Below are 25,236 nucleotides of genomic sequence, written 5' to 3'. Positions count from 1 at the left end.
TTAGAGATGAGCGAATAGACTTCGGATGAAACATCTGAAGTCGATTCGCATAAAACTGTTTCAATACTGTACAGAGTGAGCGCCCTGTACAGTATTAGAATGTATTGGCTCCAATGAGTCAACGTTATTACTTTGTGAAGTCTCGCGAGAGTTCGCATAATAACTTCAGAAATTGATTTATACTGTAAAAATCCATTTGGAACCGAACCAAGAGTTCGGGAAATGTTTTTTTACCGTATAAATTAATTTCTGAACCTATTATGCGAAGTCCCGCGAGACTTCGCAAAGTAATAACTTTGGTTCATTGGAGCCAATATATTCCAATACTGTACGGAGCGCTCGCTCCGTACAGTACTGAAACAAAGTTTTATGCAAATCGACTTCGGATGAAACATTTGCTCATCCCTATTCACATTCTATCTACCTCTGATGAGAGAAGCGCTATGAGTTCTATGTTTGTACTGCCCTCCCCAGTGCTGTCAGCAGTTTATCATGGTCAAAACTGCTGACAGGCTCCTTGTATGTAGTTACATGGATGACAGTCACCCTTATGTTGCCTAGCTACAAAAATATATCATCCCATTTTTTTAAATAATTGTTTTGTAGTTACCATAATTGTAACTATTACAGCTAGATGATGTAATTTATCCTATGGGGTTAGCATTTGCGGATCATAATAAGTCCCTTCACAGTCAGAATTATCCAGCCCCTTGGCCCAAATGCTGGCTCAGAGGAAATTTTCCAAGATGGACAAACATGGGTGAGGCCACATATAGCTTTTATCCAATAACCTGACTTTCCAGCCAGATCAAACAAGATAGTCAGGTCCATAAATATTGGGACATGAACACAATTCTAACATTTTTGGCTCTGTACACCACCACAATGGATTTGAAATGAAACAAACAAGATGTGCTTTACCTGCAGACTGTCAGCTTTAATTTGAGGGTATTTACATCCAAATCAGGTGAACGGTGTAGGAATTACAACAGTTTGCATATGTGCCTCCCACTTGTTAAGGAACCAAAAGTAATGGGCCAGATTAATAATCATAAACCAAACTTTCACTTTTTCTTTTGTCAAATCTTTATTTTATTTTGACATTATATTTCAGCGATTATTATGACATTTGTAAGAAGGAACAAATAACAATAAACACTCCATAATCAATGATGGTCACCAATGCATAATTGACAATATTATATACAAGATTATAGCAAAAGTCATAGGTCAGACACATGAACGGCAATCTGTTTGCTTCCGTATAATTACATGGTCTAATATAATGTTGAGAACATGGCTCGGCCTAACATTAGCGAGATTAAGGCAATCGTAACTTTCGTCCTATTTAACATAATGGATGCCTATAGGGTATATACTTGACTATGAATGAAACTTGTTTGGGACATGCAAATATACTCTCCACTACTTAGTATGATTTTTATACCAATCAGACCATTTGCCCCAGGACATTAAAAATTTGTCATGTGATAATGATTCCCATCTCGAGTATCCATGAGAATGGGCAAGTATTCTTCCTGTAGTATCATTATCTAAAGAATGACCTATCTCGTCTGAGTCTATTTCTAATATTTTGTTGGAAAGTTGTGAGACAATTCCTTTTTTGCCCATAGGCTGATTCCATATTGTATCATACCAAGAAGGGGTATAGTTGCTTGGGGTATTTGTTAAGTATTGCAAGCAAATCTTGCTAAGTTGGGAGTATTGTGTTAAGGTCCAGGGAATATGCCTAAACCGAGTCTTCAAAGTTTGTATATTGGGAACTAGGCGGTCCACTAGAAAATCACCAATTGCCATATCACCTAATGCTGCCCATAGTCCCATATCATCTTTGAAGTCTGCATTAAACATATAAGGCAGATGTCTGATAGGTGTGAGAGGCGATAGGCAGCAGGAGGGATGTAGATAACCTGATAATTTGAACCAAGAATCCACTATACCTCTCAACGATGTAGGTACTCCATTTCTGTGTTGGGGTTTTCTGCGAAGGTCCCATAGCATGGCTAATGCTTTTGGCCCCAATACCTTTCTAGCTATTTGACAACCTAACTTGTTAACTCTAGGGTTTATTATCTCTGAATGTAGCCTTATTTGTATTGCCCTATAATATCCGCTCACATCCGGTAAGCCAAATCCACCTTTGAATCTGGGTAATATTAATCTTTTGTAGGCTAGTCTGGGTTTGGTTTGATTCCAAACAAATGCGGAGAACGTTTTCCGAACCTGAGCTAAGTAGTGATGAGGTAATAGTATTGGTAATGTCTGCATCAAATATAGTAGTTTAGGAAGAATATACGGTTTTTAATATGTTTTTCCTCCCTAACCAAGTTAAGTAGGGTATTTTTAGCTCTTTTAGGGTTTCTACCACCAGAAATACTGTTATGTAGCTGACTGACATAAGCGATGCACTAATGTCAGCACTACATAACAGTATGTTTCTAACATTAGTCCCTGCAGCCGTTTTTGCAAAAAAAAAAGCACTTTTATTATATGCTAATGAGCCTCTAGGTGCTATGTGGGCGTAAAATCAGCACCTAGAGGCTCCGTCCACTCACCCATTATCCCGCGCAGGTCCAGTGTTCTGCCCGCCCCGCTCCTCTTGATTGATGCCACTGTTCCCTGCATTGATGGCAAAATCCCGCGCCTGCGCCGTTCACTTCTGTATTCGGCGCAGGCGCAGTGAGTGACTGATGCGCTCCTGGTGCCGGATTCCTCACTGCACCTGCGCCGACTACGTCACAGTGAGGAAGCTGGCATCAGGAGAGCGGCCTTCACTCACTGCGCCGAAGACAGAAGTGAACGGCGCAGGCGCGGGATTTCGCCAACGATGCAGGGAACAGTGGCATCAATCAAGAGGAGCGGGGCGGGCACAACACTGGACCTGGGCGGGATAATGGGTGAGTGGACGGAGCCTCTAGGTGCTGATTTTACACCCACATAGCACCTAGAGGCTCATTAGCATAAAATAAAAGTGCTTTTTTAGTAAAAACGGCTGCAGGAAGTAATGTTAGAAACATACTGTTGCGCATCGCTAATGTCAGTCAGCTACATAACAGTATTTCTGGTGGTAGAAGCCCTTTAATGTCAGCTAACAGTTTGGGGTAATTCTGGGAAAAAAGTTGGTCTGGGTCTTTAGTTATTTGAACTCCCAAATAGCTGATGCAATCCATCCTCCACTGAAAGGGGTAATTTGCTTTAAGGTGAGCTATGGTTGACGGAGGGGTAGTAATTCCTAAAGCTACACATTTGGCTAAGTTCATCTTAAATTTAGATATATTCCCAAATTTATCTAACTGTTGCAGAAGCGCCGGAAACACTACTATTGGGTCAGATAACAATAGAAGCATGTCGTCTGCGAATGCAGCTACTGTGTGTGTTTGGGGGCCGATATGGAGCCCTTGTATTTCTCTATCCTGCCTTAAAGCTTGTAGGAATGTTTCCAGGCATAAGATGAATAGAGTTGGTGATAACGGGCATCCTTGCCGGGTCCCGTTACGGATATCGAAACAAGGAGTGAGAATTCCATTTATGCGTATTTTCGCTGTGGGTGAGGAGTACAAGGACAGCACAGCGGTTACAAATTGGGGGGGGGGGAAGCCAAATTTATATAAAGTGGCTTCTATGTATTGCCAGTCTACTCTGTCAAATACCTTTTCGGCATCGGTGCTGAGAAAAGTAATCCTTTGACCATGAGATAAGGCATATTGCTGAGCTTGTATGACCCGGAATGTGCTGTCCCTGCACTCCCTGCCCCCCACAAATCCGGACTGCTCTGGGGAGATCAAGCCATTAAGTAAGGATGCAACTCTGAAGGCTAAAATTTTTGCCCATAGCTTGATATCTGCATTAAGCAGCGAAATCGGCCTGTAACTGGCTGGGAAATTTAGATCTTTGCCCGGCTTAGGTAATACCGTGATATGTGCCTCTAGTGATTGCCTGGGTAGGGATGTTCCGCTCATCAGGGAGTTAAAGAGGGATACTAATTGGGGGCCTAAAGTGGGGAGAAACTTCCTGTAGTAAGCTACTGTTAGACCATCAGGTCCTGGGCTCTTGCCTTTGGGGGTCGATTTTAGGGCCTTCTCTATTTCCTCTAATGTTATAGGGGCTATTAATAACTCTTTATCTGACTCTGATAATACTGGCAAGTTAAGTTCCTGCAGATAGGAAGCTGTCTTTTCTTGTCGGTCTCTTATTGCTTCACTAGAATCGTTTTTCCTTAAATTGTATAAATCGTGATAATATGCAGTGAACACTTTAGATATTTCATTGGCATCTGTAGAGAGAGAACCATCTTGCGTCATCATTTGTTTGATGTAGGATTGTTCTACTCGTTTTTTGATCATTGCCGACAAGATCTTGCTGCCTCTATTCCCATGAATATAGTGCTTTTGCTTAACTCTTAAATACGCTTTGGCAACTTTAATGTCGAGCAGTGACTTAAGTTCTTGTCTAAGTGATACTAGTGACTCAAACTCTTTTAATGCGAATGACTTTTTGTGTGATCTTTCCAGTTGGGAAATACGGGTTAACAGCTCTTTCAGGCGTTTTGCTCGCTCCTTTTTAATATCTGATCCTAATGCTATGAATTCCCCTCGTATCACTGCCTTGTGCGCCTCCCAAGTAATAGCAGGCGTTGTTGCAGTATTTACATTTAGGTCGAAGTATTCCTTTGGTTTCTTCGAGATAGAGTCTACATGTGCTTGTGTATCTAATAATGTGTGGTTTAGTCTCCACGACCATTCCCAACCTTCTGAATTGGGAAGCTGAATGGCGCAGGATACCAAAGCATGATCTGACACTGTTATGCTGTCAATTTTAGCAGACTTGACTAATGTCAGATTATTTTCTGGAATCAAGAGATAATATAATCTTTGATAAGACCTGTGCAGCTTTGAGTAAAAGGTGTAGTCTCTTCTCTCCCCATGAACTGACCGCCAGACATCTACTACGTGCAATTCCCTTAAACGAGACTGTAAGGCTTTCAGAGCCCTAAACAAAATAGCCGACCTCTGAGATGAAGAGTCCAATAGTGGGTTTAATGTCAGATTAAAATCTCCCCCTATTAAAATCCATCCAAAAGCGAAGGCAGATATTTTGTCCAGGGTCTCCAACAGCCATTTAACTGTTTTAACATTCGGGGCGTAAAGGTTACATAGGGTAATTTTCGCATGACCTATTTCACAGTTTAACAGTATATATCTACCCTCTTGGTCTAGTAGCTGAGAATGTAAGGTAAAGGGTACATTCTTTTTCAACCCAATACTAACTCCCTTCGATGCAGACTTATCTGAACATGAATGGAACCAATAGTGAAATACAGAGTTGCCTAAGTTAGGCATATTGCATGGACGGTAGATAGGAAAGACGCGGCACTCACCAGGGTCTGGAAGTCTTCAAAAGGCTTTAATGCTTACATGATAGCGTAGCTGCACAGGCTGGGGAGCGGGATGGCCACGGTGAGGAGTGCCGCGTCTTTCCTATCTACCGTCCATGCACTCTACATACGCTGAGCACCACGATCCGGGTCTGCCAGTGAAGCCGCTGGTCTAAGGACTTCCAATATTACAAGGGGCTCAGGTGATCTATCTATTTGAGCAGTGCCGCTGTTTTCTACTATTATCTACCCACCTTGTAAGTTAGGCATATGGCTAGCTGTGAAATGTGTTTCTTGCAGCATAATTACATCTGATGCCGCTTTCTTGATTGTTCAGAATACCCGGCTCCGTTTAACTGGACCTTTACAGCCATGGACATTGAAAGTTGCAATATTGAGCACTAACGGCGCCATTCATGTGTCATATGAAGAAAGTTACCCTGCATATAACAACTGTGACCATAAGATGGAGTAAATAACATAAGATGCTTCAAAAAATCAACATAAAACCGTATAGGAACTATGCAGTAATATAGGTGTATCTGAATCCTAGGTAGGACTCTTTTTTGTGGGGGGGGGGGGGGGGATAATCAGTTGCCACCAATATATCCTGATCGGCCTAGATCCCTCTATAAGCCCATTTGGATAGAACTATACATAGCAAAATGACTACCCATTGCTAACATATATTTATACCCTTTCCGGGTGAGTTAGAGCTATAAAAATAGTAAAGAAGAGCTCTTGAACACTTTAACTAACTATTGCTTCAAAACCTAAGACAAACAGTGATCGATAAGTGCTTCCCTTTAAGGCTAACTTCGCTGATTATACTGCTCTAGAGAGTAAGAAAAAGGAAAACGTCCCCTTTTGTATACATAACCATACTCAGCAGCTTATCAGTCAGAGGTTCAGGTGTCCTGCTCTCTACTTGCAGCCTTCCTGTTTCGCCCGTTTCGCTGTTGTTTCGGGTTCATCCATGGCGAAATCTTCGGTAGCGGTGGCAATTCCTCTTCAGAGGGGATGGGTAACCAGGAGGGAATCTCCACAGGTGTCAAGTCCAGCATTTCCCAGACGGGGGTCAGGTCTGCAGGTGCTCTCACAGTGAAACGGCGATTTCCTGCAGTGATCAGCATGCCGAAAGGAAATAACCACCTATATGGAATCTTCGAGGTGCGCAGGAGATCCGTAAGTGGTTTCAGCATTCTCGTCTTTTGAAGTGTAGAGGCCAATAGATCTTGAAATAATTGAATGCTTCTACCCTGAACGTTCACTTCCCTCAGTTCCCTCGCTTTTTGTAGAATGTCCTCAGTGTCCCTGTAGCTTAGTATGCCACAAATTATATCTCTGGGGTTTTCTGAGGTACCGGGCTTGGGTCTCAATGCTCGGTGCACCCTCTCAACTGTGATGCTCTTGGCCCTTTCCTGGCCCAGAGGTGAAAAGTGACCCCATTACACTCATCAAATCTTCTCCATCTTCAGCTTCTGGGAGACCTCTTATCCTTATATTGCGCCGCCGACTCCTATTTTCCTGATCTTCCATTTGTAGTAATAAACTATTCATGGCTCTAGTGTGAGAGCCTAGTGAGCTTTTGACTGCCGTGTTGAAAGAGAGCATGGCGTCTTGCACTTGTTCTAGGGACTCGACTCTGTCCCCAATATGGCGTACATTCGCCTTTATAGTGGCTAGATCCGTTGCTATCGGAGCTAAAGCCTTATGCAGGGCTTTTTCTAAAAAGTCTCGGGTAAGTGCTGCTTGCTAGTCTCCTATTTGCGATCCGCTCACCTCTCTCGGCTCATCACACGGTGCTTCGAGATTCGAATCCTCATATGTTTCTTCTTCCCCATGCCGCTTCAGCACCATCTTAGTTGTGCGAGCGGGTAGCTGGTTTCTGGAGGAACTTCTCCATGTCGGATTGTTGTGGTGAGTCTCTCTTCTGTTCAGTAGTGACTCTAGCCAGTTCTTTAGATTAAATCTTCATCCCTTCTTTCGGGTAGTGCTTTGATATGGGCTAAAACAGGATCTAGTAGCGGGAGCTCCGCTCTCAAGCAGCCGCCATCAAGCTCGGTCAGGCCACGCCCCCCCAAAACTTTCACTTTTTAATACTTGGTTGCAAATCCTTTGCAGTCAATTACAGCCTGAAGTCTGGAACGCATAGATATCACCAGACGCTGGGTTTCATCCCTGGTGATGCTCTGCCAGGCCTCTACTGCAACTGTCTTCAGTTCCTGCTTGTTCTTGGGGCATTTTCCCTTCAGTTTTGTCATCAGCAAGTGAAATGCATGCTCAATCGGATTCAGGTCAGGTGATTGACTTAGCCATTGCATAACATTCCACTTCTTTCCCTTAAAAAAACTATTTGGTTGCTTTTGCAGTATGCTTTGGGTCATTGTCCATCTGCACTTTGAAGCGCCGTCCAATGAGTTCTGAAGCATTTGGCTGAATATGAGCAGATAATATTGCCCGAAACACTTCAGAATTCATCCTGCTGCTTTTGTCAGCAGTCACATAATCAATAAATACAAGAGAACCAGTTCCATTGGCAGCCATACATGCCCTTGGTCTCATCTGTCTAGAGGATGTTGCTCCAGAACTGTGAAGGCTTTTTTAGATGTCTTTTGGCAAACACTAATCTGGCCTTCCTGTTTTTGAGGCTCACCCATGGTTTACATCTTGTGGTGAACCCTCTGTATTCACTCTGGTGAAGTCTTCTCTTTATTGTTGACTCTGACACACATACACCTACCTCCTGGAGAGTGATCTTGATCTGGCCAACTGTTGTGAAGGGTGTTTTCTTCACCAGGGAAATAATTTTTCGGTCATCCACCACAGTTGTTTTCCGTGGTCTTCCGGGTCTTTTGGTGTTGCTGAGCGTTCCTTCTTTTTAAGAATGTTCCAAACAGTTGTTTTGGCCACGCCTACTGTTTTTGCTATCTCTCTGATGGGTTTGTTTTGTTTTTCCAGCCTAATGATGGCTTGCTTCACTGATAGTGACAGCTCTTTGGATCTCATCTTTAGAGTTGACAGCAACAGATTCCAAATTCAAATAGCACACTTGAAATGAACTCTGGACCTTTTATCTGCTCATTGTAATTGGGATTATGAGGGAATAATACACACGTGGCCATGGAACAGCTGAGAAGCCAATTGTCCCATTACTTTTGGTCCCTTAACAAGTGGGAGGCACATATGCAAACTGTTGTAATTCCTACACCGTTCACCTGATTTGGATGTAAATACCCTCAAATTAAAGCTGACAGTCGGCAGTTAAGGCCTCATGCACACGACAGTTGTTTTTATCGGTCCGCAAAATGGGCTTCCGTTTCCGTGTGTCTTTCTTTATTTTTGGAGGACCACCAGACATAAAGGAAAGTTAAAAAAAAAGTCTAAGACAGGTTTGCCATGCAAATGATCGGAAAAAAACGGCAATCTTGTGTGCCTCCGCGTTTCTTAGCGGTCCCATTGACTTGAATGGGTCTGCGAACCGTTTCCCGCGAAAATAATAGGACAGGTTATATTTTTTTGACGGACTGGAACCACGGATCACAGACGCGGATGGCAAACGGTGCATTAGCAGAGTTTTCAACTGACCCATTGAAAATCAATGGGTCCGCTGAAAATCATGAAAAATGGCGCAACGGACACGAAATAAAACAACAGTCGTGTGCATGAGGCCTAAAGCACATCTTCTTCGTTTCATTTCAAATCCATTGTGGTGGTGTATAGAGCCAGAAATGTTAGAATTGTGTCGATGTCCCAATATTTATGGACCTGACTGTATAATCAGTTTAAGGACTTTTTCTGTGGGGTCTTTAGCTGTCAATGTTTATATTCTTCTTGTATTTCTAGAGTTTTCTCCCAATTACATTCTCTTTAAGAGTCTTTTAGAGCAGTGTTCCTAAACTCCAGTCCTCAGGACCCACCTGCCGGTCATGTTTTCAGGATTTCCTTAGTATTGAGCAGGTGATTAATGTCAGTGTATCAGGACTTACCACAGGTATTCATTCTGTGGGATATTATCAAATCATGACCGGTAGGTGGGCCCTGAGGACTGGAGTTGAGGAACACTTTTTTAGAGTGCACTTATGATCTAGTCTGGATAACTTGTTTTTTCACAAATGTATATTAAAGAGGTTGTCTCATCTGAGACATTCATGGCATATTGCTTGGATATGCCACCAGTGTCAGATAAGTGCAGTCCCACCTGTCTCTAGCACAGGGCCCCCAAAGTGAACAAGAACAAACAGCACAAACGAGGTCATTCTTCATTCACTTCTATGGGAGTTCCAAAAATAGCCGAGCTCTGACTCTATTTCCATCTGTCACATAGAAGTAAATGCAAAGGTGGCTCTCGTTCACTTTGGGGCCTCCATTCTAGATAGGTGCAGGTCCCAGAGGTTGGCACAGCAATCTGACATTCATAGCATATCCTAGCAACATGTCACCAATGCCTCAGATGACCTAACCCCATTAAACCGTCACGTACAAAATACATAAATATTCAGAATATTTACGGTATATATTCTAAATACTAAGAATTCTAATATAATAGCATAATATCTAAGCTTTCTAATGTCCATCAATATTTTTAGATCCCATTTCAAGTTGGAACTAAGCTGCCAGCATTTTTTGGCACAGTGGTTTAGAGTAAGGTGGAACTTCAAAAGAAATGCAAACTGGGTAATAAAAAACTGGAAAATTACTAGCACCAAGTCAAATGCACCAGGTGACGTGGCTTTGGCTGCTGACTTGCGCTTCTTTCCTTGGCTGTATATTGTTTTCTAAGTCACAGTCCAAATCAAATAGGTCTTGCAGATTTCCTATGATAGGCACATGTTCAATTTATTGCAACACTGCATATAACATGACTTTTTCACTAACCCTTTATTCACTTTGCAATATTTATCTTCAGGAATATATTAATTGATTTTAGCAGATTTCCAAATTAATTTTGAACTGAGTGGTAAAAACTGAAGGAGGAACTCAATGTATCAAGGGGGGTTTCTAACATAAATGCAAAATTAAAAACTGTCAGGAAAGTATGTACAAAAACAGCACTCACATGTTGGAAGTCCTGTCATTTCAGTGCTGCAGCTCCCATCCCCCCCATTTTGGGTCCCTGATAAACCAGAAGTGATGATGAGGTCACATAACTGCTGGAGCCAATCGCTGGATTCAGCAGTCACATGACTTCATCATTTCCAGCCCTTGAACGGAGGAGATGTGTGTTCTTCGGAGGTACTATTGCTGTAGAGGCTTGCGATTGTAGAGGCTTGTGGTTACTGCCATAAATACAGGATATATTCAGTGAATCGGGATTGAGCAATTCTACTATTGGACAACCACAAATTTTCCAGGACCGTATCAGAAAATTAGGGACCCTCCCTAAAAATTTGGGACTGTTGGCAACTACGTAACTGAAAATATACAGTACAGACCAAAAGTTTGGACACACCTTCTCATTCAAAGAGTTTTCTTTATTTTCATGACTATGAAGGCATCAAAACTATGAATTAACACATGTGGAATTATATACATAACAAACAAGTGTGAAACAACTGAAAATGTCATATTCTAGGTTCTTGTAATGACCGGCGTCACACACAGGGAGGGAAAAGGGAAAGCCCTGCCCAAGGGAAAGGGAAAGGTGGTGACCCCTGACTCACCTTGCGGCTGGCACCTGGCTGCCCTGACGTCCCTAGACGGGTTCCTCACCCGTGCGGCGATCACGTGCCGAAACCCTGGCTTTCCCTAGAATGAGCCCTAGATAGTGAACGGGCCGGTGGGATCGCTAGTCAGCACCACTGACACTAAGAGGGAAACACCAGGGAGAGGACAGACAATACAGACAAACACATATACCCAGGTGGGCGATCACAGCAGACCACAAAGGTCCAACAGGAATCCGGAGGGTAAAGTTCTGGACCAACTACCAGAGAACGCAGCAACACAGCTCCAGAGGGTCAGAATAGAAGTCCAGGCAGGAAGCTCTATATCTGGCAACCAGAGAAGTGTGAGAGGGGAATATAAGGAGGTTGGGAGTGCTGGACAAGGAACAGCTGAGGAGAAGGGGTGAGCTGAGGAGAAAGGTGAGCCAAAAAGGGTTGCAAAGCAAACCCAGAAAGCTACCATAAGGAAACAGCCCTATCTTACATAGAGCATGCAGCCAACCGCTGTGACTTCCTGACCCCGGGTATAACGGAGTCAGGCGTGGGTCTCGACACCCTCGTGACAGTTCTTCAAAGTAGCCACCTTTTGCTTTGATTACTACTTTGCACACTCTTGGCATTCTCTTGATGAGCTTCAAGAGGTAGTCCCCTGAAATGGTTTTCACTTCACAGGTGTGTCCTGTCAGGTTTAATAAGTGGGATTTCTTGCCTTATAAATGGGGTTGGGACCATCAGTTGCGTTGAGGAGAAGTCAGGTGGATATACAGCTGATAGTCCTACTGAATAGACTGTTAGAATTGGTATTATGGCAAGAAAAAAAGCAGCTAAGTAAAGAAAAACGAGTGGCCATCATTACTTTAAGAAATGAATGTCAGTCAGTCAGCCGAAAAATTGGGAAAACTCTGAAAGTAAGGGCTATTTGACCATGAAGGAGAGTGATGGGGTGCTGCGCCAGATGACCTGGCCTCCACAGTCACCGGACCTGAACCCAATCGAGATGGTTTGGGGTGAGCTGGACCGCAGAGTGAAGGCAAAAGGGCCAACAAGTGCTAAGCATCTCTGGGAACTCCTTCAAGACTGTTGGAAGACCATTTCAGGGGACTATCTCTTGAAGCTCATCAAGAGAATGCCAAGAGTGTGCAAAGCAGTAATCAAAGCAAAAGGTGGATACTTTGAAGAACCTAGAATATTACATATTTTCAGTTGTTCCACACTTGTTTGTTATGTATATAATTCCACATGTGTTAATTCATAGTTTTGATGCCTTCATAGTCATGAAAATAAAGAAAACTGGTTTGAATGAGAAGGTGTGTCCAAACTTTTGGTCTGTACTGTATGTTACCCTACTCAGTAGTTTGGTATGGGGTGCAGCCTTTTGTAGTTATGCCTCTAACTCTGTAATCAGTTTTATTTTCTGGGGACCTTTATAACAAAAATGAATTGGCTGAAGTAGACACTGATTGCAACTTTTTTTTAATGCATCCAGAATATTTCTCTGTGACCTGTACTATGAAAAAGAGCTGGCATGGATATAGCCAATTTCTTTAGGTACCAAAGAACACCAGGGTCAAACTCGCTCACCAGAAGAGCCTCCTGAAGGCAAAAAAAATGTATAAATTATAAAAGGTTATTTAAAAGCTAAAAACTGCTCAGTAATATAGCAACCCAATTTTTTTTTTTAAATGTGCCTCCTGGACACGTTAAATCAGTTGGATTCAAGCTGCCCCACCCTATTAATATCAAAACATTCTTGACCATAATAACAGCAATTTCAATAAGTGATAAATAGTACTGTATATACAATACATTACTGGTGAAGGTTCACAACATAAAAGGTGATCTGCATTTTAATTTCAAGAGCAGATGTTTGACACAAATCATTAGAAGTTCATCTGTGCAGAAAGTGGATGTCATTGACTTTTGCTAAAACCTCTCCAACGTAAAGTTATATTCCAGCTCATAAAAGATATACCCTATCCATCAAATGGATTGCTGCAATTGGCCAGCAGTCCACCAGAGTGAATGGAGCAGCAGGACGCTTGCTCAACCTGCTGCTCCATCAGAACGAGGGAACAAGCTCAGTTGTACATGTACTGAGCTGGCGCCATCGATGCTGGGTGCCCAAACGGCTCCCTTGTGCTAAGATGTGGGAAGCTATTTGGTTGCTGAGCCATCTCAGGACTTCTGAATGCTCCGAGGCCTACCAGAGCTAAGCTCCAACATGAACAGAATGAATCTCCCATAGACTGAAATGGTGATTCATTGCAGTCTATGGCACAAACAATCTGACGGTCGCGTAGTAAAGTCCCGTAGGGATACCTAAAATAAGTGAAAAAAGTGCAAAGTAAAAAAAATAATAAAAAAAAATAATAATATTTAATCCCCCTTTTTCCCCATAAAAAATTTTTTTTAAATATCATATTAATTATTATTATAATACAAAAATGCCCATACTGTTAAAATAAAAATGTATTTATCCCATTTAGTGAACAGCGCAACGGAAAAGCAAATAAAAATAATAAGTCAGACTATGGCAATGCAAATAAATAAAATCTTTTTTTTAAAGTATTTAAACACAAGAAAAACTATATAAAATGTGGTATCACTGTAATTGTACTGACCCAGAGAATGAAGGTAACAGTTCAATTTTACTGCATAGAGAACTCATGCAAATTGAATAAAAATGTGGTAGAATTGCGCTTTTTTTTCAATTCCACACCTTTCGGAATTTTTATTCAGCTTCCCACTACATCATATACAAAAATAAATGGTGCCATTAGAAAGTGCAAATTGTCCCGCAAAAACACATGAAAGGGGGGGGGGGGGGGGAGTTATGGCTCCAGGAAGACAAAAAACGCTGGGTCTTGAAGGGGTTAACCTCTTCACGTATAATCACATACTTATATGTTATTATGCTTAAAGGGGTTGTATGGAGCATGCTTACACGCTGAGCTCACTCTGTACATGGTGGGTGCCAACTGTAAAGTACAGCAAGCACACGGTTGATTAACCCCTCAGATGACTGGCGTAGCTATAGTGATCGCAGTTGCAACGGGCCCATAGGGCCCCCCTTTCCAGGGCGCTGTACTTTTCCTTTTATAAGATGCAGTGCATCTTATAAAGAGAATACTAGTGAGCGCTTCCAATTGCTGCAGCCAGGTAAACGGGGCAGACAAGGCAGCTTTCTTTTGAACATTGTCTACTCTTCAAACAGCCGATTGGCGGGGCTGCAGGGGGATAGGTCATCAGTAGTAAAAAGAGGACAACCCCTTTAACAGTAGGGCTGGAAGGAAGGGGTTAGGTTGAGAAATTGGCATGGGGGGGGGGGGGGGAAATGCAGTTTCAATTGTAACCTCAGGCAGTAGAAAGGCTTGTTGCTCCCCTGCTCCTTTCCACAAAAGCACTGAGGGGTGGGGGGAGCCCCAAGCTGAACTCTTGCACCAGGGCCCATGAACCTTTAGTTATGCCCTTGCCTCAGATGTCACTCTATAGCAACTGTGGCATCTGTGATTTTAAAAAGAAAGAGGGCTCCCTCAACCTTCCGAAACTGCGGGGCTCTGATCAATTATCATGCCAGTCTGGAGCTTTCTGAAGGTTCCCAAAACTTCCCTGGCCTGTCATGGTAACTGCTTGTAAAGTCGTGAACTAGGCACAGCTCAGCAGGTAGTGTCTCAGCATCCCATAGACTACAGTGTATTTTAAAAGACAAAAGGCAAATGCGACATCAAAAATGTTTATTTGCTTTTTACAGGAAGGAAGGGGGGGGGGGGTGTCATGTTTTGAACAGACATCACTGAAAAATAGTACAAGTTAGGTAAGAGCAAGCAGTATTAATACTGGTAATTACCTCAGTGTACAGTATTTTTATGTGAGAGAATCTTTATCCTTCACAGTGGAAGGAGATATATTAGCTCTTGGTTTTAAATTAAAGTAACCATGGGCTATACACACAATACTTCACTTTTACAGCTTTTTTTTACATGCAAAAAAAATTTAAAAACTTCCATGTGATCATACCCCTAGGAATGTCAGCCTGTCACATGGTTTATGTGTCTTCAGCATTGACCTAAAATGGATCATTATCTATTAGATCTATACACAAAGAGCCAAATCTCCAGGGGCCACAAAGAGAATGTTAAACAATAGAACAAAAATAAGACAACATTCAGATAATACAGTAGCTCAAGGGAAAACAAGAAATCAATGGCTATATGACTTCATTACAAAAGTGCACAAAAACGGTGTTGAAGAAATAAATATTCAGTAAGGGTAGGTTCACACCTCTGTTTACCGTATCCAGCAAGCTGAGAAAAAAAAAAAAAAAAAAGAAGATCAATTGACAATTTTTTATTTTTTCCCCGAGCAAATGGATGCAATGTTCCCTGGATCAATTAAATATCTTTCAGTGTTGAAATTTGTCATGTAGCTGAATGCTTTCTGAAGTTAAGATTTTTGCTTCTTTTTTTTTCAATACCAGCCCACAAACCACGCTTAAAGGGAACCTGTCATAAACTTTGTGCTGCCCATACTAACGGCAGCATAGAGTTGATTTCAGCGGTCTGTCATTTAAAAGTAAAAAGTAAGTGGTTGCTGAGAACCAGCATCACAATCATTGCAGACTGGGCCTGGAAAAGAGTCACAGCCACCTGAGAAGAGTCCTGGTTATTCATAACATTCCTGCACTCCTGCCCATCTGCTGATGTCTTTCTTCTACCTAGTTTTCTCCCTTTCTCTCTAGGAGAGAACTGCCAATCATCAGCAGATGGGCGAGAGAGCAGGAGATTATAATAACCAGGACTCTTTTCCAGGCCTGAGCTGCAATGATTATGATGCTGGTTCTCAGCAACCCCTTACTTTTAGCTCATGGGTGACACACCGCTGACATCAGCATTTCTGTTACTATTTTATGCTGCCCTCAGTGAGTTGATGACAGGTTCCCATTAATGTAACAGGTACAGCATGAATATTTAATATGTTCTTCACATCCCATATGTCTATGTACCTTTTTTATTAACAAAACTGACAATTTTTCTCATCTGCTCGATCACTTTAAACTCTTGGGCAGGCAGTAAGACATTTGTATCAGATTTAATGACAGTGAATATTGGTGGTACGGACAAACCCTTCTTCGATTTGTCAATAAAAAGAGGTCCAATAAAATGTAAACATAATCCAAATGGAGTTTTCACCTTCCAGTAGGAGCAATCAGTGTCCCAGACCACAATATAACTTTCATTATGAGAGTTAAGAGTCCAACATTGGTATCCATAGTCCCCTTTTTGAAGCCCCCAATCCTTCGGTGGAGAATCTGAAGTGTATGCTTGGTTAATTCTCTCCCATATTATCATTGTTGGCCAACATGCCTCATCAAATGACAGGTTATATGTTAAATCCATGTTGTTCTTGGACAATATGATCCTTCACCTTCTGAAGTGTAGACTCAAAATATTCTTGGGGACATTAGCCTGCAACATAAGATAATGGATTATTAAGCCATTTTTCAGCCAGTCAGCATTGCTCTTCTTTAGGCTTCGTTCACATGGCAGAATTTAGCATCAGTAATTGTAAGGGTAAGGTCACACAATTTTTGGAGCAGGTTTTGAATCAGATTTTCCTGCAGGTTTTTCAGCCAAAACCAGAAGTGTGTTCGAAAGGAATCAGAATATAAAAGGAAGGACTCTGGCTGAAGAACCTGGAGAAAAATCAGCCTCAAAACCTCCTCCAAAAAAACTGTGCGAGCCTACCCTACTCTAGGTTCCACTCCTAGTACAGAGGCAAAAATACCAAAATGCTGCTGTGCAAACGTGGCCTAAGGCTGAGGCTACACATAGGCTTTTTTTGTAGTACTACTGATTGATTTTTGATAGAGTAACAGCTGAAGTCCACAAGATCGCGTACAATTCAGTGTATTAATTTGGACTGCAGCTGTTGCTCAGTAATTGAAAACAATCAGTAACGCTACAAAAAGTCTCAGTTTAGCCCTAGCCTTATTCCACAAAAAATACCAAACTGGAGAAATGTAAATAGTGAGGATATTTGAAAAAGTTTAAATTGTTCACAGGACATGATATATTCAGTAGAACTCATTAAGCAGACACTCTTCCTCATACCAACCCATGGCTTTAAGCTAAATGTTGAAATTATTTCTGTCCCACTAGAAGGAGAAGAGTTCAAAGAAACCCGAATAACCCCCATAAAGCGAGTTCCCTCTTGCAGCAGCTGCAGAATACATTTTATAATCTCAATGGCTGTGTGAAGTGTAACCATAAATTTTGATCTGTTTTAAGGAAAATCCATTCCTAAGGTCTCATGCACACAACTGTGTCCGTTTTGCAGTCCACAAATTGCGGATCCGCAAAACACGGATGTCGGCCATGTGCATTCCGTGGAACGGAACGACCGACCCTCAATAGAGCAGTTCTATCCTTGTCCACGATACGGACAAGAATAGGACATGTTCTATTTTTTGGCGCGACCATGGAATGGACATCGAGTACTGTCCACATCTTTTCCAGCCCCATTGAAGTGAATGGGTCTGAATTCAATCCACAAAAAAATAAAAAATAAATGGGGCTCAGATGTAGCCCCAAACCACGGTCGTGTTCATGAGGCCTAACACACATAATAAATTTGGGACATTCCCTGGATAAAGGCACATGCAAGATGTCGTTAGGCGCTGCATGGTGATATAATGTAAGCCACTGTTTATGTTGAGGGAGGCAGTGATTTAATCTGTATTGTTGACACAGGTAGCAGTGATGGGTTAACTGCCTGTTGGGAAGCAAGAGCTAAACCGAGTCATTGTTCAGTGTCACGTCAGACTCAGAGGTTTCCACATTCTGGGTAGCTTTAAGGACTATGTTCACTACCACAATTCCTTTTGGAGGTCAGGTTGCACCCAAGACAGCTAAAAGCTCTTACCTAAACTTATTTTCCATTATTGGTCTCAGGAAGGTTGCCCTCTACCACAGCATGTCATTCTAGGCTTTGTAGAGGAGATTGTAGCAACCTCTTGTTTGTTATGCTTGGGTTCCTCCAGGGGGTGTCAGTAATTGCCTTCCACTACCAATTTCCAGAATTGCCCCTGACCACACACAGCTACCAGCATATAACTAGCACACTGTCCACACTCACATTTGCATCAACCCCCTGAGGAGCTGGAGCAGAGGAGGAGAGTGGTAGTGGCTCTGGCTGTACCAGTCAGTCAATCACACTGTTGTTCGCCAGGGCCGTGCAGTGAAAGGGGGTGCACCCTTTCTTTTCTCAGGGAACACCCTGGTTCTGGGGCTCCTGCCTGATGGTAGATGGGGTGCCAGTGATGTTAAGTGTTTGTATGGGTCAGGGCCGGACACAGACAGCAGAGGGCCCCTGTGCAAAGAATGTGCCTGGTGTAGACATAATGTTCCCCAAAAATAACTGTGCTAAGTTGATACCATGCCAGGGTGTCCCCCACAGTAATAGTGCCCCCTAAAGTCACACCAATAGAAATAATTATTTACCAGACAACACGTAGTAGTAATAGTGCCCCTACAGTAATAATGTCCCCACTGTGCCGCAGAAGTAAAAATGCTCCCATAGTGCTCATACTAGTATTCATGTTCCTCATAGTCCCTCAACTGTAATAAAGCCCACCATAATGCCCCCGGTAGTAATAATTCTCTTTATAATGTGTAACAGTAGAAAAATGCCCCCTTATAATGTGCGCCAGTGCATAAAAATTTCCTGTTGTGTGGCAGTATAAAAAATACCTCCTCTTAGTGCACACTGTAGAGCCAATGTCCCCATAGTGCCCTTATAATGTGTGCCAATGCCTCCTACTGTGTGCCCAAAAAACCCTCTTAGTGCCCCCAGTTGACCCAAGGTCCCCATAGTGCCCTATAATTTGCACCAGTATAAAATACTCCTATATTGTGCCCCGATAGTGCGCCTTCCCTTGTCCCCATGGTGCCTGACAAAATGTGCCAGTATAAAATGCCCCCATGTGTGCCAGTTTAATGCACCTATATAATGACCCCAATAGTGCTCCTATCCCCCCTCTTCTCCATAGTGCCCCCATGTGTGCCAGTATATAAAATAGGGTCCCCATAGTGCCCCCCATATGTGCCAGTATAACATAGGGCCCTCATAGTGATCTTCCTCCTCCATAGTGCACCCCAAGTGTTCCAGTATATAAAAATATGGCCCCCATAGTCCTCCTCCCCATCCATAGTTACCCCCACATGTGCCAGTATATAAAATAGGGCCCCTCCCCCTACATAGTACCCCCCATGCGTGTCAGTATTTACAAAAGGGCCCCCATGGGGCTCCTCCTCCTCCATAGTGCCCCTCCCCAATGTGTGCCAGTACATAAGATAGGGCCCCCAGTAGATGCCCTCATGAGTGTCAGATAGGACCCCAAGCAAAGCGTAAATAAATAAAAAAATAAACACTTACACTTAACTCCTTGCCGCTTTCAGCGATGTGATGCAGGCCTCTTCTGGCCCGTGCTGTACCGCTCAGGCGGCGCAATTATGTAATCGCACCGCCCTCTGATAGGCTATAGGCACTAGGCCTGCAGCCTATAAGAGGACCGTGGAAGGGCGAAGCCTCTTCCCTGCCCGGCCGCGGCATCCATCTGTATCGCCGTCCTAAGGACAGCGATAGAGATGAATGCTTCCACAATGGAAGCGCTCATCTCCCCCTGCCGCCGGTAAGAAGGGGACCCCTCCCATACTTGTGCCCCTGTGCAGCCGAACCAGCTGCACAGGCAGTATGTCCGCCACTGGTATGGGTGGAAGGCATGGCGTGTAGAGTGCAATTTCCAATGGATGGGGCAGGAGTCGTTAACCAGGCCAGATGCAGCAGAGTAAGGGTCTCTCTTTACTGGAGTGAAAAATATAAGTTGTATAACGCCCAACTATAGCGAAACACAGTTCCAACTGTACAGTGCAATTCTTCCCAGATACCAATGTATGAATTTAGGTAAGAATGGGAGTTATGGTCCTCTTCCCTATCTGTCTCAAGTTCGTTCTAGGAGAATCTATAGCGGGCAATAGTGCTCTTCCTATGATGACTGTAAAGTCCACTGAGTGAGGGATGCAGGCTTTTGGAGATACGACTGGCCAGGTTGTGTCCAAGTGTAAAGGGCGTCTTAACAGTGTTCCTCACTGCAGTAAAGTCTTAAAGGGGTATTCCCATCTCAGACAATGGGGGCATATCGCTAGGATATGCCCCCATTGTCTGATAGGTGCTGGTCCCACCTACCACGAGAACGGAGCAGGGACAGCTGTGGCTGGAGGACCCTGGATTTCCCGAGGTCTGTCCACCACCAAGCGCTGCTCCCACAGGAGTGAATGTGAGCACACCGCGCACGCTCCCATTCATTTCTATGGGGCAGACAGAAATAGCTGATGCCATTCTCTCCTTTGTTCTCTGGCATCAAGGGGAACGATAAATCCTGCCCTGTCTGTGAAACCGCCCTTATTCAGGATCCAATCGGCATGAAATTATTTATCTGAACAGAATAGGCTACACATGAGTCTATAGGTTTCCTATTGCTCAGTACGTGACACTCTGCATAAGACGTAAAGCGTTTCTTTTATGCACGAGTAGTAAGAAACTTGAATGTTTACAGGAAAAGTAAATAGCAACTCCCTAATGTAATATGGCCGTTAGTAATGATCCATATAGGCATGGCATTGTCCATTAATACATGGCCTGCAGAGAATAGTAAGCTCTTTCTCTTATATGAAAAGGACTCTTCATCCAAGATAAAAGACATTGGGAGATTGCAGTCGTTACTGGAGGATCAAATAGAAAATGTTTTTGTATGGAGTCTACTGGGCTACTAAAAAAAAAAATGATCGTGAACCTCTACATGTTTGTGACCTTGAACAGCAGAGTGTGCTGTACAACGTATCACAATCCCGCAGCCAAATTTCTTCATCCAACAGCTTTTTGAGTGTTGCTGTTCCAACATTTATTTGCGCAGATTTTAGTGTGTGTATTCACAGTCAGGTGACATGTCTAGCATGTCCACATTCAGTGCATTTACTTCACAGACAGGACTAAATTCATGAAATGAATCTAAAGAACAGAGATTTAACTCCTTAAGGACCGGGCTCATTGTCACCTTAAGGACCAGGCCATTTTTTGCAAATCTGACCAGTGTCACTTTATGTGTGAATAACTTTAAAACTCTAAAACGCTTTGACGTATCCAGGCCATTCTGAGATTGTTTTTTTCATCACATATTGTACTTCATGACACTGGTAAAAGGGAGTAAAAAAAATTCATTTTTATTTATAAAAAAAAATAAAAAATTATAATTTACCAAAAATTTGGAAAAATTTGCAAGTTTCCAAGTTTCAATTTCTCTACTTCCATAATACATAGTAATACCTCCAAAAATAGTTATTAACCACCTCAGCCCCTATAGCTTAAACACCCTGAAAGACCAGGCCACTTTTTACACTTCTGACCTACACTACTTTCACCGTTTATTGCTCGGTCATGCAACTTACCACCCAAATGAATTTTACCTCCTTTTCTTCTCACTAATAGAGCTTTCATTTGGTGGTATTTCATTGCTGCTGACATTTTTACTTTTTTTGTTATTAATCGAAATTTAACGATGTTTTTGCAAAAAAATGACATTTTTCACTTTCAGTTGTAAAATTTTGCAAAAAAAACGACATCCATATATAAATTTTGCTCTAAATTTATTGTTCTACATGTCTTTGATAATAAAAAATGTTTGGGTAAAAAAAAAAATGATTTGGGTAAAAGTTATAGCGTTTACAAACTATGGTACAAAAATGTGAATTTCCGCTTTTTGAAGCAGCTCTGACTTTCTGAGCACCTGTCATGTTTCCTGAGGTTCTACAATGGTCAGACAGTACAAACACCCCACAAATGACCCCATTTTGGAAAGTAGACACCCTAAGGTATTCGCTGATGGGCATAGTGAGTTCATAGAACTTTTTATTTTTTGTCACAAGTTAGCGGAAAATGATGATTTTTTTTTTTTTTTTTCTTACAAAGTCTCATATTCCACTAACTTGTGACAAAAAATAAAAACTTCTATGAACTCACTATGCCCATCAGCGAATACCTTGGGGTGTCTTCTTTCCAGAATGGGGTCACTTGTGGAGTAGCTATACTGCCCTGGCATTCTAGGGGCCCAAATGTGTGGTAAGGAGTTTGAAATCAAATTCTGTAATAAATGGCCGGTGAAATCCGAAAGGTGCTCTTTGGAATGTGGGCCCCTTTGCCCAGCTAGGCTGCAAAAAAGTGTCACACATGTGGTATCTCCGTATTCAGGAGAAGTTCGGGAATGTGTTTTGGGGTGTCATTTTACATATACCCATGCTGGGTGAGAGAAATATCTTGGCAAAAGACAACTTTGTATAAAAAAAATGGGAAAAGTTGTCTTTTGCAAAGATATTTCTCTCACCCAGCATGGGTATATGTAAAATGACACCCCAAAACACATTCCCCAACTTCTCCTGAGTACGGAGATACCACATGTGTGACACTTTTTTGCAGCCTATGTGGGCAAAGGGGCCCATATTCCAAAGAGCACCTTTCGGATTTCACCGGTCATTTTTTTACACATTTTGATTTCAAACTTCTCACCACACATTTGGGCCCCTAGAATGCCAGGGCAGTATAACTACCCAACAAGTGACCCCATTTTGGAAAGAAGACACCCCAAGGTATTTCGTGATGGGCATAGTGAGTTCATGGAAGTTTTTATTTTTTGTCACAAGTTAGTGGAATATGAGACTTTGTAAGGGGGAAAAAAAAAAAAAAAAAATCATCATTTTCCGCTAACTTGTGACAAAAAATATAAAATTCTAGGAACTTGCCATGCCCCTCACGGAATATCTTGGGGTGTCTTCTTTCCAAAATGGGGTCACTTGTGGGGTAGTTATACTGCCCTGGCATTTTCCAGGGGCCCTAATGTGTGGTAAGTAGGTAAATGACCTGTGAAATCCTAAAGGTGCTCTTTGGAATGTGGGCCCCTTTGCCCACCTAGGCTGCAAAAAAGTGTCACACATGTGGTATCGCCGTATTCAGGAGAAGTTGGGGAATGTGTTTTGGGGTGTCTTTTTACATATACTCATGCTGGGTGAGAGAAATATCTCGGCAAAAGACAACTTTTCCCATTTTTTTATACAAAGTTGGCATTTGACCAAGATATTTATCTCACCCAGCATGGGTATATGTAAAATGACACCCCAAAACACATTGCCCAACTTCTTCTGAGTACGGCGATACCACATGTGTGACACTTTTTTGCAGCCTAGATGCGCAAAGGGGCCCACATTCATTTTATGAGGGCATTTTTAGACATTTGGATCCCAGACTTCTTCTCACGCTTTAGGGCCCCTAGAATGCCAGGGCAGTATAAATACCCCACATGTGACCCCATTTTGGAAAGAAGACACCCCAAGGTATTCAATGAGTGGCATGGCGAGTTCATAGAAATATTTTTTTTTGGGCACAAGTTAGCAGAAATTGATTATTTTATTTTTTTTTTCTCACAAAGTCTCCCTTTCCGTTAACTTGGGACAAAAATTTCAATCTTTCATGGACTCAATATGCCCCTCACGGAATACCTTGGGGTGTCTTCTTTCCGAAATGGGGTCACATGTGGGGTATTTATACTGCCCTGGCATTCTAGGGGCCCTAAAGCGTGAGAAGAAGTCTGGAATATAAATGTCTAAAAAATTTTACGCATTTGGATTCCGTGAGGGGTATGGTGAGTTCATGTGAGATTTTATTTTTTGACACAAGTTAGTGGAATATGAGACTTTGTAAGAAAAAAATATATAATTTCCGCTAACTTGGGCCCAAAAAATTTCTGAATGGAGCCTTACAGGGGGGTGATCAATGACAGGGGGGTAATCAATGACAGGGGGGTAATCAATGACAGGGGGGTAATCAATGACAGGGGGGTAATCAATGACAGGGGGGTAATCAATGACAGGGGGGTAATCAATGACAGGGGGGTAATCAATGACAGGGGGGTAATCAATGACAGGGGGGTAATCAATGACAGGGGGGGTAATCAGGGAGTCTATATGGGGTGATCACCACAGTCATTGATCACGACCCTGTAAGGCTCCATTCAGACATCCGTATGCGTTTTGCGGATCCGATCCATCTATCAGTGGATCCGTAAAAATCATGCGGACGTCTGAATGGAGCTTTACAGAGGTGTGATCAATGACAGGGGGGGTAATCAATGACAGGGGGGTGATCAGAAAGTCTATATGGGGTGATCACCACAGTCATTGATCACACCCCTGTAAGGCTACATTCAGACGTCCGTATGCGTTTTGCGGATCCGATCCATCTATCAGTGGATCCGTAAAAATCATGCGGACGTCTGAATGGAGCTTTACAGGGGTGTGATCAATGACAGGGGGGTAATCAATGACAGGGGGTGATCAGGGAGTCTATATGGGGTGATCAGGGGTGATCAAGGGTGAATAAGGGGTTAATAAGTGACGGGGGGGGGTGTAGTGTAGTGGTGCTTGGTGCAACATATTACTGAGCTACCTGTGTCCTCTGGTGGTCGATCCAAACAAAGGGGACCACCAGAGGACCAGGTAGCAGGTATATTAGACGCTGTTATCAAAACAGCGTCTAATATACCTGTTAGGGGTTAAAAAAAATCACATCTCCAGCCTGCCAGCGAACGATCGCCGCTGGCAGGCTGGAGATCCACTCTCTTACCTTCCGTTCCTGTGAGCGCGCGCGCCTGTGTGCGCGCGTTCACAGGAAATCTCGCGTCTCACGAGAGGACGCGCCGGCGCGTCCAGTCGGAATCAATCAACCACCTCCAGGACGCGTCGCTGCGTACGGCGGTCCGGAGGTGGTTAATTTACATTCCCCATATGTCTACTTCATGTTTGGATTATTTTGGGAATGCCATTTTATTTTTTGGGGATATTACAAGGCTTAGAAGTTTAGAAGCAAATCTTGAAATTTTTCAGAAATTTTCCAAAACCCACTTTTTAAAAAGGACCAGTTCAGATCTGAAGTCACTTTGTGGAGCTTACATAATAGAAACCACACCAAAATGACCCCATTCTAGAAACTACACCCCTCAAGGTATTCAAAACTGATTTTACAAACTTCGTTAACCCTTTAGGTGTTCCACAAGAGTTAGTGGCAAATGGAGAT

General features: G+C 42.7%; 1 long non-coding RNA gene across 1 annotated transcript in view; it reads right to left on the bottom strand.

The window, feature by feature from the left end:
• Positions 1-16,063: 16,063 nt before the first annotated feature.
• The window catches only part of LOC121008353, a 36,263-nt gene continuing 27,090 nt past the window's right edge, over positions 16,064-25,236 (bottom strand). The window contains exon 4 of the long non-coding RNA XR_005780564.1: positions 16,064-16,526. This is a non-coding gene — a long non-coding RNA (uncharacterized LOC121008353). The remainder of the gene's footprint in view (positions 16,527-25,236) is intronic.

The sequence above is a fragment of the Bufo bufo genome, chromosome 7 (genome assembly GCF_905171765.1).
Source record: "Bufo bufo chromosome 7, aBufBuf1.1, whole genome shotgun sequence".
NCBI lineage: Eukaryota > Metazoa > Chordata > Amphibia > Anura > Bufonidae > Bufo > Bufo bufo.
The sequence above is the reverse complement of the archived record's forward strand: the minus strand, read 5'-3'. Positions and strand labels throughout refer to the sequence as shown.